This window comes from Bactrocera tryoni, chromosome 1 (genome assembly GCF_016617805.1).
Source record: "Bactrocera tryoni isolate S06 chromosome 1, CSIRO_BtryS06_freeze2, whole genome shotgun sequence".
Classification (NCBI taxonomy): Eukaryota; Metazoa; Arthropoda; class Insecta; order Diptera; family Tephritidae; genus Bactrocera; species Bactrocera tryoni.
This window is the reverse complement of record NC_052499.1, coordinates 74,816,916-74,831,650: the sequence shown is the minus strand read 5'-3', so window position 1 is coordinate 74,831,650 and position 14,735 is coordinate 74,816,916.

Sequence of the window (14,735 nt, the reverse complement as noted above, 5' to 3'; positions counted from 1 at the left end):
AAAGAAGTAAGGAAGGGCTAAGTTCGGGTGTCACCGAACATTTTATACTCTCGAATGATAAAGTGATAATCGAGACACTGTTATTAGCAACTTTTTTGCGAAAGTATAAAAATGATGCCCTCTGAATTACATGAAAATGTCTGAGAGATTTACCGATATTTTCGGTGAAAAATTAGGTTATGTTAGGTTAGGCACTGAGTTCTTCGTGTTCGATATCAGGGACCTTGAAAAGTTATAGTCCGATCGCGACAATTTTTCCACAAGGGTTACCTCAGCTCAAATACCATATTTGTGTAGAGTTTTATTCCGCTATCATCATTGGTTCCTAATGTATATATTATACAGAGAAGGCAATTCAAAATAGCGTTATATTGGAAGAAGGCGTAGTTGTGAACCGATTTCAACCATATTTCTTACATGTCATCAGGATGTTAAGAAAATATTATATACCGAATTTCTTGAAATCGGTCTAGTAGTTTCTGAGATATGGTTTTTGGTCCATAAGTGGGCGAGGTCACGCCCATTTTCAATTTTTAAAAAAATCCTGGGTGCAGCTTCCTTCTGCAATTTCTTCCGTAAAATTTAGTGTTTCTGACGTTTTTTGTTAGTCGGTTAAGCCACTTTTAGTGATTTTCAACATAACCTTTGTATGGGAGGTGGGCGTGGTTATTATCCGATTTCTTCCATTTTTAAACTGTATATGGAAATGCCTGAAGGAAACGACTCTTTAGAGTTTGGTTGACATAGCTATAGTAGCCCACTTTTCCAAAAAAAATTACGTCCAAATATGCCCCTTCCTAATGCGATCCTTTGTGCCAAATTTCACTTTAATATCGTTATTTATGGCTTAGTTATGTCACTTTATAGGTTTTCGGTTTTCGCCATACGACCCTTACAGATCGACAAAGCATTTTGAGCCTGTCACAAATTCGTTGAGACGGCTAATATCAGTTTTGGCTATGCCTTCTGATCCGCCGAAGGTAAGATTAACAAGATGTTTCAGTCTTAGTCTTGCAAAGACTGGACAAAGAAGGAGAAAGTGCTTGGATGTTTCCACCTCACCTTCTTCCATATAATTTTGACAACTGGCGAACGACAAGATTTTAAGCCTTACCGCATAAATGTCTATTGGACAGTGTCCAGTATGAACTCCTACAATTTCGGCATGATGAACTTTGGTCAGGGTAAATAGTTCAGTAGATCTCTTGCGTTCTACCTTAGATCATAGTGATCTCGTAGTCGCACAGGAAATGGTCGTCAACCAGCGCCTGCTAAGTCCTCGATTGGGCTAAAACGCAGAGTAAGGTGAGCAGCCTGATTTTAAAGGAGCTTGATGTTTTTTCTAGTGAGAACAGTCTCACTTGAACGCAAAGTTAGCGATCTCAGCGCAAGTATTGTCACTATGCTGTAGGATTGAATGCTCACCTATCTAAAAGAGGCTGCACTTCGTAACAGTACGTCTATCGCCACCTTGATAGCAGCCACCACTGCCCGACAAACATAAAAGGGATCCGGTAATCTAAAGCTAAGGTTGATGGAGGGTTCCCAACAGAAAAATTTCACTCCAACCTTTCCTCCTAGCTTTGACCCATCCGTGAAAATGTTCTCTGCGCCTCATCTTCAGCGACTTTTTCCCCTCCACACCTTAAGCCCCATGAAATCATCTGTCTCCGCAGTTTAAAAGCAGTTAATATGAATATAATCAATTTCGTTTTTGCACCAAAAAGATCACAGTAAACTTCAAACCATCACAAATCTTCAAAATTCTACCCCACTTCAAGAGAAAGTGAAATGGAGCATACTGCAAGTGATGGCAACATTATCACACAATATTATTCATTGAATATCAAAATCACATGCAATCGGCCACTTAACCGCGACACTTTATGGTGGAGATCAAGTACATAAATGACTCGAAGTCACAAGCAAACAAACGACAGCAACGATTCGTGACTTCATTTCGAATAAGTCCCCAGCAATGTCAAAGCCACCACACAAGAAGTGATAGTTCTTGTTTTTGTTTTCTGCACAGCGACGTTGCCAACATCACAATTCATCATGACAATTGGTCTGGTGAGTGTCATTTGAGCGTATCACAGAAATCATTTGAGAGAGAACTTAAGCACCATGTGCCAAGCGCAGTTGCGACTACGATAACAACAACAATAATGCTAACACACATCCTCGGGCGTGTGGATAAATGATTGCGCGAGCGCTGCAGCGTGGAGTATGATGGAGCACCAGCCGTCGTCCGAGCTGAAGTGGCTCATCATGAGTTGAGGCGCACGAAGGCGAATGCACGCGATTTTATTGCAAGCGTACTTGCCTTGTCTGCTGCACCCTTTTTCTATGCCACTTATTATGTTATTACTATTGTTGCTTTGGTTGTAAAGCCATTAATAGCTGGAATGCCAGCAACTTTCTCAATCAATTAAACTCATTTATGACGAACTAAAAAACGCTTAAACTTTACTTTTAAGATTTTGTTTGGGATTCCTTGATTCACTCTTTGTGAAAATGTCGACATTTATATTTGTTCAAAATTAATTTAATATCTCCCGTCATCAAACAAACTGTCGTCGCGCTCGCGACTAGGCTCCCACGTCTCGTCACTTCGAACTCGTAGATAATTTCGTCTATCTTGGAACCATTATTAACAGCAACAATAATTTCAGCCTCGAAATCCAACGCAGGATATCTCTTGTCAACAGGGTCTACTTCGGACCGAGTACGGAATTGAGAAGCAAAGACTCTCGACGAACAAAGACCGAACTCTACTCATCATCCTTCGTCCCGTCGAGTTGGCGCTACGAGTTTTCGAGAGAAAGGTTCTGCGGAAGATTCATGGTCCTTAGCACTGAGAAACCTAATGAAATTGAGTGCATTGTGAAATTTTTCGATATTTTAGAAGCCTAAGATTTTCTCTTGCGGAGTTTATAAGAAAGAGTTGAGGTTCATCCACGATAATGCCTGAGAACCATTCAAGCAACGTCTTTCATATTATTAACTGCCAAAGAGAGATCAATTGCAGATTAAGAAGACGACAAAGTAAGTATAAATTCTTGTAGTAAGTGAAATGTCCGGACTCTTTATATCACTGACTGAAATCGGTGAGTCACGGCCGCACTATGAGCTTGCTTCACGAAGCCAAGAATCTAGAAGAAAACTAATTTATGGCAGTTCTGTCTACTGACCCCGTTTTATGCAGCTTTACTCAGCATGCTTTTACGACTTTTTAGCAAACTCAGCAACTACGTACTTTAAAGGACTTCAATAAGTTCTGCTAGACATCATCTGCAAACTGTGAACAATGGTTCTAAGTATAAGCTCCAATAACATCACCTCCTCTTTAAAAGATTACTTCGTTCAAGGTTGGAAAGTTGGTTGACATCTACTTTTTCGGAGTAGAGTCAAAACTCAAAGATATTGAGTCAGAGATCTCTTGTAATTTCAGTACGCTTTGGGGCAAGTGCGGCTGTTTGTAACTTTCTTCTGAGTTACTCGATCGAGTCATCGATAGTACCATACAATAGCAATCGTATGTATCTCTGTTGCATAAGATCTTATAATAAGTATTTCTTTACAAGATTTTTTTCTCTTCCTCTTTAGCGAACTACGGAAAACTATGTTAATTAGCCTTTAAAAATTTCATGACTAAAAATACTCAATTCCACATAGAAAACTTTCATTTCTTTCTATTGAGCTTAATGGCAAAAAAAACTCTTTTGATCTCTTTCATTTCCATCCAATTTGGTTGACATTTAGGGAGAATTAGTTATTTATAAATTATTTATGAATATTTGTTCTACTTAATGCTTATTATTAGAATTCTCACACTCCTTACTCTCTACCCTCATCCTTAGCGCAGACTGCTCCTCATTAGTTGCAACTTCTGAAAACAATCGAACGTTCATTTTTACTTTTAAGTTCTGCTAGTACCCTTTGAAGGTCACAGTTTCTCCGCTCAATGAGTCGTACACATCCACATCACCTCTCGCCCCCCTCTACATACCTACATATTTTGTCAATTATTAAAATTTAACTATGAGCACTTTAAATAAAGTAGAAATTAACTGCAAACTTTAGTTTGGTCAACAGGACTTTTGTACTACTTTACAGTTGCAACTGGAAATGAGTCGCAAAAACATACGCACGCTTTCTTACGCTCGTTCATACCTATTAAGTAGAACATGAAACGAGCCAATTCATGGAGATACTTGCAAGCCAGCCAGCCCCTCTTAGTTGGCGTCAGGCAAACACTTTTCGGAGCGCTCATTAAAACTTCGAGACTTGGAGACTTTTCCCTCTGCTGACACATTCTACGCTTTGCATATAGCATATGTATAGTAGCGACCTTTATTTATAGATAGATATTGAGTAGGTATGTAAAGTGATAGTTTGTCGTTTGTATTTGAATTTTGTTCCTTTTTAATTGTTCTTTGAAAATTTGTAAGAGTTTTAGTTAAACTTATTTTCAATAGCTTTGTAGTCGGGAATGTTTCGCTTTTTACGCGCAAAAGTATTTGATTTAAATTTATTTTTAAATGAGATAAATTTAGAAATTAATTCCTCAAAATGTTGAAGTATGCTAGTTTCAATGACAAGAAGGATAATGGTAAATTATTAATAAAGCTCTCAAATTTTGACATAAATAATAAACCGAACATAAATGGCTATACACACTGGCTTATCTAGAGCTTAGGTAACAGATTAGATAATAGAGTGGCGTTGTGAACATCTCGTTTCGGTAATCGTTGAATTGGGCTGGGATATCCTTTGATTTCAGTCAGTTGATATTTTACTAGTCGATTTACCTCGGATGTATGATTAATTCTGTTAGACCCATGCAGCGCTGTTATGACGAATTATTTACGATCTTCCTAAGGTATGTATCCTATGGTAGAATTTTATCTCAAACAATTCTGGTTCAAAACTATGTATTTACAGTATTGATGTGATGCAGAGTTGAATGTGAACGTTTGTAGTAAATACAACTTCAAAAAGGTGCTAGATAAGAATGCAGCCTTCGCGGGTGCAAGTAGCGTTAGATGCGTCATTTTGATGTACTATTGTGAGACCTTTACCTTCTTGATATCTTGTTTCATCGTTGCATTGGATGCTCTCAATGAAACACCTGATATACGGTTGAAATTTTGTGTTCTAGATTTGGTTGTGATAGAGTTGGGCATTCATAGAGAAAGTAGAAATCCGTTGCTTTACTAATAACTTGTTTGCAGCAAAAGTTGTTTCATGGCAGACCCGGTTACTGCATGTTCTCCAAATGCTCTATGTCCTGCTATAATAGCTATAGGTCTGTAAACACTTTTCCAGATCTGTTTCTTTATACTACATGCTTTTTCTCTCTTTTGCTCTTTTGCTTCTTCATAGCCGAAAATATTTCTTTGGCCGGGAACTCATAATATGGTTGATTGGAATTGCTGAGAGTAGAACTATTCTTTAGCGAAGAGAAGGCTAGCAAAGCCGCCTAATTATTTTTGTATATGGTTAGGTCGTGGGATTGATCCAAAATCGATGAATCTTTCTTGAGCAGAAATTCGTTGTTCATGTTATCCAAAAACTTCTAAAATATGTGGTAGATTACCAGATCCTCACCACTTCACGAATCGGTTTGTGTTTACCACAAACTTATTCCTTTTCTTCTCTACAGCATACGCAGAGAGCTAGGTCCTTTTCGTGCCGTCGAAGGTGTTTTCAAATCGAAGAAGTAGGAGTACATGTTGATCTTCATTTCAAGAGTTTTTTTCAAGATTTGGCGCATGGTCAAAATCTGGTCGATATTGATGTCAGCCTTTATTTTCACGAGGACATCAACCAGCTGTAAATCGGCACCTTCCCAATTTAAGGACCGGCCATTTCAGCTGCATACCATTAAATAATAGTCCTTATTACGTTTTCTGTCGTCATCATCAAAGGTGAGGTCTTTCATTTGATGCTGTTGTTTCTTTTTCATTGGCAGTGGTTGCTATGCGGCGGGTCCCAAACCGCAGCCGCAACTCTGGTTACACTTCAGCAACCCTTAAACCGAATATGTCCGAGTGCCTCTATTGAAGCTTCCTCTCTTTTGCCGGGTTACTCATGTTTCCAGGGTGCGCAGCGTGAACGTAAGAGTAGGAAACTGTAACTGCTTACAAGATGCTTTCACCCCGCCTTTCCATTCAGCTTTGGCAAAGAGATTCTGAAAGAACGTGTAAACCTGTTGGACAGTGTCCAGTCAGAACACCTCTAATTGCAACGATATTGATTCGGTAACTGCACTACGGATTAGTACATCTACTGCCGCGCTGATGGCAGCCACCTCCGCTTGCAAGGTGCTACAGTAGTTTAATGGTCTGAAAATAAAGTTGATGAAGAACTCTCGACAGACGACACCAACTACTCTTCCTCTTAACTTATATTCACCCGTCAAGAAGCTTACTGCACACATCCTCCTCCAACAGCTTCGCCACGTCCACAAAGCTCTCACAGGCGGCTGAGCCGAGAAGCTATCGTTAGGGGGAGGTGCTACAAGGCAGTTATTTAGGTTGGAAGAAACGCAAACGAAGAAGTTGAGAATTTCAGTGTGTCACCACCCAGGGCCCCTCATATACCAAGTTTCCTTAAGTTTAATAGCAGCCTTCGCTGCTAATTACCTATCAACTAAGTCCACCGTTGCAACTTGTAGCAAGGCGCTGAGTTTTATTATGGGTTGTGTGTATGGTTGCATTCTATATCATCTTTATTATTCAATGGAGCTTCTCAGATGTTCTTATGTCTAGTACTTCCGCTAAGAAGAAGGAGAGGGAGAAATGTCAAGATCACTGTAGTATACAAACTGTGTTCCTTCCGGTTACATATGTCCAACTGTCATGTTAACGATCTGTTGGCTATTGGGTTTGCTCTAATCTGTAATTATTAAATTTTATTTGAGCTTCTCCTTTTATTTGTGAGCAGCGCCTTGATGATATGACTGACAAATGTGGTGTTCTTAAAGTTACAAGACATATCTAAATGTAAATTTCTGTAAACCAGAAATATGCTTGGAAATTTGCAATTTCTTTATTTATTTTATTTTGCCATCACGAGGAGATTTGAATTCAAAACCCTCCATCGTTTGTCACGGGCCAACCCAATCAGTTGCGACCATCGCGTTACATTTCATATTTATATTCCCATTATTTTATCTATTATAAGCCCCTTAGCTGAATTTCCTATTTCCAAATCCGATTTCTTTGCGATCATTCCATAAAATATTTATGCCTTTCTGCCGCAATTTGAACATAGAAATCAATTCATGGCAAGAAAATGTTCAAAGCTTCTGAAACGCAATGGTCGTTCGAAATTACAAATTATATACATTCTCTTCCCTCGCCTAGGCGCTTATAGACCACAGCACCACAGGCCAGAATGATTCTTTCTTCTCGCTTCTTTGAACAAATTCATATGTGAATCAGCAAATAAAGGAATAAAATAAAGCACACATGTATATTAAGAGGCGAGTAAATTCAAAGCAATCGAGCAAAGAGCGTAAAAGTTGACTACTTACACACCTACACCCGCGCGCGCGGCCAGTGCGCTACGCCAAACAACTTGTTGTATGCAAATACATTTAACGCTCAGCAACGCGTCCGGCAACACCCAGCCGAATATGCAGCGTTGATTGCATTTCGAAGCGCGCGCTGAGTGTGTGCGAGTGTTGCATATCCACATACATATGTATTATATATAAGTATATATGAGTATTTGTGAGTCTGTAAATGCGCTTGTGTGCGTGTCGAATCAAAGTTGGCGAGTGTTTCTTAAAAGCTTCATAAAATTGAATCAACTGCAGGCGGCCACAATGACGGTAAATGCGAGCAGCAACGCAGCGCCACACACTTACACATACATACATACATACACATATCCACAGATAAGCGCGCGCATATTCAAATGCATATTTATAAAAATCTATAAGCACACTCCTGCAACGCATGCATACATTGAGGCGCATAAGCAGCAAGCGCCCCCCTGCCATCGCACCGCACCTCGCGCGCAGCCACCGCCACTGCCACTTTGCGTTACGAGTATTGCTCGCGGTGCGATGGTGCAACATAAAATGAAATTTATATGCGACTTTTGTTTTCATTTTATTCCATCGGAATTCGCCCGGCGGTGATCACATTTTCATGCTGCTGCTGCTGCCTTTTCAATTTCGGCTTTTATAAAATTTTATGAAAACCGCTCCGAAATGCACATATTTATCCAAAAGCGAACGGCGAAAGATTTCTGAAATATTGCATTTTTAAATAATAACGCCCCGCATTACCGCGCGCGCCGCACCGCTCCTCATCGTAGTGTGCTGCTTAAAACACCAGTAACAGCAACAACTGCAACAACAAAGCGTGAAGCAAAACTTTTCGCTCGCAAATTCGCTTAGTGGAGGAGGCGCAACGTCGGCGCGGGGTGGGAGGTGTCGGCACTCAGCTGTGCACAGCAGGCAGCAATGCCAGTTGCACATGTGGCCGCAGGATAATGCGCACTGGAAACAATCATCGGCACCAGCACCGGCACCGGCACCAGCTCAGGCTCAAGTCGCCGATGCAGAACGCTTTTTGGTGCAGTGGCTGTGAAATTTCTGAGCTTTAATAAACTGCAGTTGAGTTTCATCTCAGCTTGCGGCCACGACGGCGATGGCGATGGCGTTGTAGACGCAGACGGAGACCGTAACAGTGATGAAGATGGTGTTGCGTGTGTGGCGTCGGTGGGCAAGACACGGCTGCAATCCTTACCGCCACACATGCCACGCTTGAGTTGAAAGCAAAGTATAAAGTCTTTCGCTTTTATGAAATTTATTGCCGCGATTTCTTATTTCGATTTTAGTTCCGTTTTGAACGTGTTTCTCCAATTTTGAGCGGAAACTTTCTTCGTGTCTGCCGGTTGCATTCAAATAGTCGCAAGTTGTTGAAAAATGATTCTTTCATAGTTCGATTTTTAGTGGCGTTTATTCAGTATTCTTCCGCAATAGTTTTTATAGTGCTTTTTGTTGAAATGTGGACAGACTAAATCAATTATTCCCACTTTGTACATTTTGCTTACATCTTAAGTCCGCAATATCTTTATTAAATGCCAGTTTTCGGCTTCGTTTTCAGGTATGTTCAACATTTTTATTTTACCATAATCGTGGACCGCGGTGAGTGAAATAATAAAAACTTTGTGTGGAAACCTTAACTACAGGGTTTGTCCTGAAAGTAATAGGACTGATTTTCTTCCGCCGCGACTGTACTTCGGAGCATACGCGCACCGACTGGATTCGAACTGGTCAGTTGTCTCAGAGCACCTGGAGAGTCAGAACAAACATTTTTTTGCGACGTGTTTCCGTGAGTGGTGCAAACCGAAAATGTAGAGTTCGTTAGAGCAGTGGTACGCGATAAAATTCTGTGTGAAACTCGGTAAATCTGCGACAGTGACGTTTCATATGTTCAAGCAGGCTTATCCAGATGTTGCTTTAACAAGAAGTGGTGTGTTTCAGTGGCACTAGGCTTTTTTGGAAGGCCGAGAAGAGGTCGCTAATGAAGACCTTGCTGGGAGACCTGCGACATCAAAGGCATCGTCCGTCATGAATTTGTTTCTCCTGGACAAACCGGCAAATCGGCTCAGTCTTATTACTTTCTGGATAAACTCTGTATAATAACAAAGAAGAGAAGCCCTCATGTAAAGTGCATCTGATGGGGGTATACAATCTTATACCATCTCATAAAATTTTACCTGGATTGACAAAAAGTGTTATATTTTCACAATCTTTATCATCGTTTTCCATATAAGCTCGGCCTCAGCTAAGCATAGCGACTCTCGTTTAATGTCTTGAATTGGCTCACAACAGCTTTCCGGAGTGGCCGTTTGAGTTTGCTGAATAGTTTGAGTTTGCTCAATAATCGAAGAAAACTGTAAACATAACATTGATTTTTGACCTGCTTTGAGTTTTCGGCTTCAGCTTATCTTTGCCACGATATGCGGCCGATTGATCGACTGCTTTAGGATCGAAGGCATAGATCTAAGACTCATCGCCATTAACAATACGTTCCATAAAATCTTGCTAGCCGGAAAGCATTGTCTCACAGACAGAAAGCGACGTTGTTTTCCGAAAAAAATTTGTGATTTTGAAACCAATCGTGTTTTTACTTTCTTAGAGCCAAATGATCTTTAAAAATGGTTTTCACCGATTCTTCCGATATTCCTATAATGCCCCAATTCTTTTACTTTATTGACGTTTTGATATTGATGGCCGTCCTGAACGTGGTTCGTCGTCAAAGCGTTCTTGACCCTCTTTGAATAATTTTTAACAATCAAAACACTTGGTCGCGTCAAAATTATCACCGAAGGTATTTTCCAACATTCTGAACGCTTCGGCACCAGAAATTTGATTCTGCACTCAAAACTTAAAGGAACTTCTTTGTTGAATAATTTTAGTCAAAGTAGAAATGTAGATTGTTGGACAGTTTTGATGGCATATTCATTTACCAACATCTCGTCACCAGAAATGTTACAGTTGGTGAATGTTGAGACCTCAACTGCGTTCTGAAGCATGTATTTTGCGAACTCTATTAGTACAGGTCTGCAAAAGGTACAAGTATGAGTCTAGCATTGACCCGTTTCATACCCAAAGCTTTAACGAAAATGTGCTGAAGCGAACCATAAGTGATGATGAGATCTCACGCTATCCTTCCGATGCAAACACGACGGTTTTCAAGTACTGTCTCTTTAATTTTTTCGATGTCATTGTGATTAACGAAAATGGATGGAATACTCGTATGGGTCAACTTTTCGAAGACTTCAATTTAGTAAAAGATTACATACCATTCGATTTGCGAGTGCTGTTTAAATAAACTAGTCGCTGTTAAATCTAGTCTGACCGAGCTCTCTAAGATATTCCTGAAAACGTCAAGTATTATACACAAACAGGTAACTTTCATCAAATGCTTGGACGTATTTCTTGACTAACTAACAGCTCTCATTTTCTTTTCTGTTCACCTAATTTGGTTAGAATATCCTAAACTTTAATAGACTGAACAAATATACTTGTTAAAGTAGTGTTAAAGTTGTTTATCAATTTGCTCAAGCTTTTATTTTGACTGGTTTTGCCGCAATCTCAACTCTCCTTTTTCCAACGAAGCCTACGAAGTTCATTTCTGTTTGTAGGGAGAGGTGGCTTTTTGGAATATCAAATTCGTAGCTTATTACATCCCATCTGCCGTCGATCGTCGAACGGTTTTTATAGCACTGATTACTTCTATAGTATTATGACGTCAGCCTTAGATATAGTGGCCTCCAGGACATAAGCGATAGAAATTGTCGTGTTGTTTGCTTATTTTAAAGGTTATATAGAACTAAAATGGGAATAAAGCCCGCGTTGGGACGTAACTTCTGGTTTCATTAAACTCAGATGAGAGTCAGTCAGGAACTATTTAGACAGTCTACTTAGTAAAAATTAGTTACTATTCTGGAATTTTGGGAACGATTATTAATAACTCGTATTTGATTATTTATTCTGTATTAGAAGAAGTAGAGTAAAATTTTCTAATATTTCACATAAATCTAACCTCCAAAATTAAATATGTAGGTTGCGTGGGGATTTGAGCTCTTCTGTATTCGTGAAATAATCTGATTGCCAGCACTGTTTCTAGTAAAGCATACATTTTTTACGACTTAACCCCACTTTTTTAAGATAATAATGGTTTTATAATCACATTGAAACACTGTTAATAAGTACACATTTCTTATTTATTCTTCATTTCTTCACACCATTAATCCACACTTAATTGTTAATTGATTAAGAGCGCTTGTTAATCTGGTTCTACTTTACAAGAGCGGAGATGGATCAACGATATTCCGCCACGAACATTTCGTGGCTCTTAAAATTTTATGACTCGTAAAGTTTCTAATACATAGCAATAAAATGCTGTTGCTAGACAAAGTCTCCACGGGCATAAATTTTATGGTTTCACAGTTTTTATGTATTTTTCGATGTTCGGCTGCTCCCGACTCTTTGTTTTATATCAGGGGTGGTAGTTGTGCGTGTGTTTTGATGTAACAACTGTTTAGATCAATTTTAATTGAGTTGTTTTAGGCTTGTAGACCGACAGCAGCAAGGCATATTTCGGCTTGTTTAATATTTTAATTCGTGTAAGAAGTGCCTCTAAGTCAGATGGCAGATGGTCACAGACTTATGTATAAACATAGTTTATTGGTGTAGCTGCATAATTAACGTCTATTATAAGGAAGTCAAAGGGCTTTGAACTCTTGTCTGATTATAGTATAATTAATTTACGAGCAGTTATTGAACACAGCATTAGGGTGGATCAGTAACTGAATGCCAAATTGGTTTTAGAGAAATGTAAATAAAATTTGGAACTAAGATATGTTTATGTTTTATAACCTCACAAATGTACACAAACAGAGCATACAGTATACTTTTCCTATTTATTTTTTCTGACACCTACTTGTAGAAATAATAGAGATAGCTATCGAGTTAGTTATAAACGAGGTGCGCACAGAAAATAACGGGAATTTTAAAATTTAAAATGCACAGTTGCGGGGTTGCACAGTTGAGTTGTCAAAATCAGAAACAAAGTGAACATTAAAGGTCCGTCGTTTCGCAAGAAATACGAAATCGAAATTTCCTGAAAGACTATCTTAAGAATTGAGTTTGAAAAGAGTTTCGACTATTGGAGGAAATACTGGCATAAGTGGATACGTAGCTTGCTTTTATATTTCGGGATTACAGAGCGAAAACCATATGTTTCAAATTCCAATATTTCAGAATATTATCTAATAAGACCCAGACTTTTACATGTATTGGAACCAATTGTCGAAGCTCTTTTGCCACTCTGATTGAAAAAGGTATCTCTAAACCAAGCGCTTTGAACGCATTACCCGCCTCTTCAAGTATCGAAAGATGTTGAATTTTTAGTTTTTTTCGTACAGAAAACAAAAGAATTCATTCCAAGTCACGACTTTATGGTGGATTACTTATCAAATCGATTTTTAAGTGCCAAAAAATGCATTTATTTCAGTCGGTGTGTCGTGGTAAACAGTGAACCGCCTTCGTTGCTTGGCTTTCCTGTTTTCTTGAAACTGCCACAAAAATGGTTGTGTACCAGTCAGACCCTAACTTTACTGTTTTGTGTTGTCCTAGTGTTATGGTTGCGACAAGTCCATTTTTTTCCCAAACAAAAGGCAACCAATTGCTGAAAGTGCTTCATGCGCGAACAGCTTTTGTTGGATTCGACTCATTTTGAAACAGCCATACAGTCGATTGCTGTTTACTTTCGGACTCCTACGTATAAGCCCACGATTCATCAGTGTTCATATTGTATTAGAGGTATTTCGTAGCTATCATGTTTTTTGAACACTACTCCTGACCAATCGACAAGAGGCTTTTTTTTTGGAGCGATCGGCAAACTGTGTGGGCTCCAACATGATCGTTACAGTCAAATGTCCATGAAATATTGAATGTATGCTGACTCCACTAATACCTATAGTTGTCTTTATCTCAGGATAGGTCACATGACGATCTTGCAATATCAGTTTGCGCACAGCATCAATAGTGTCCGAATCAAGAACTGATTTTGGACGACCTTCACAAAATTCGTCTCGGAGTGATCTACGACCTGGATTAGATTCTTCATACCGATAAAAACTAGACTTTCATGAAGATTCGTCGGCGAAAATTGAATTTTGTTCAAACAAGCGAAAATGTTGGCGGCTTAAATCCATTTTTTGACCGAAATGAATATTTTAAGTTACTGTAAACAACCCAAATAGCGCTCTAATGCCAAAGCGTCCTGAGTATGTATGTATAAAATCAAAAATGTCAAACTTTACGATAAAGTTGTGAGTCGCCTGATTACCACACTATTGCTGCCAAATCCCGAAATGTAAGAGGCAACCTACGTAATATCGAATGGGGACTATTTTGAAGGCCACGCCATTTAAGTACACATGATAAAAATATGAATTAATATCAGAAAATAACTACGCCCACCACCATTATAAAATGTATGTTCAGTCAGAGACAGAAACAAATTCGAAATGTAAAAAAAAATTATACAAAACCTTTACTTCGGCTGCACCGAAGATGTAATACCCTTCACAAGTTTTTAAAGCAACTATCCTTCGACAATATTCTATATAAAATTTAGTAAAGATATTTTGTCAAATGAAACCGTTTTGTACACAATAAATTGATTTGATCGATCAGTTTGTGGGGCAGATATATGCTAGAGCGGAGTCGGTATACAAAGGGGTAAAAAAACGCAAATTGTGTGTGCGGGAAATATTCTAGGGATCATTTTGAGCAAATTTGTCCAAGAGACTATTGATCAAAAACTGATTTTGGGGCAGCAATTTCTAAGGCGAATATTTTAGGGGTTTTGAGATATCCAACTAAATTTAAATGTGTAAGAGCATCTCGATGTTCTATTGATGATTTGTCGGCATCGTTCAGATCGAAAAACTGTATCACATATCTCATATACAACCGATTTTTAAACTTCGTCTCCAAAATCGCTGGCTCGAAACAGGTTACTGAAACCTAGTTTCATAGCTAAAGTTGTTCAAACCGACCCGCTCTAATACTTATATGCGATAGTGGCCCGACCTAAACAGTATGTTTGTAGATTTTAACGTTGTCTCGGAAAATAAGCCCCGCCAAATTTCGTGAGTATGTTCTGTTAGAGTCTTTCATATAAAGACTTGAT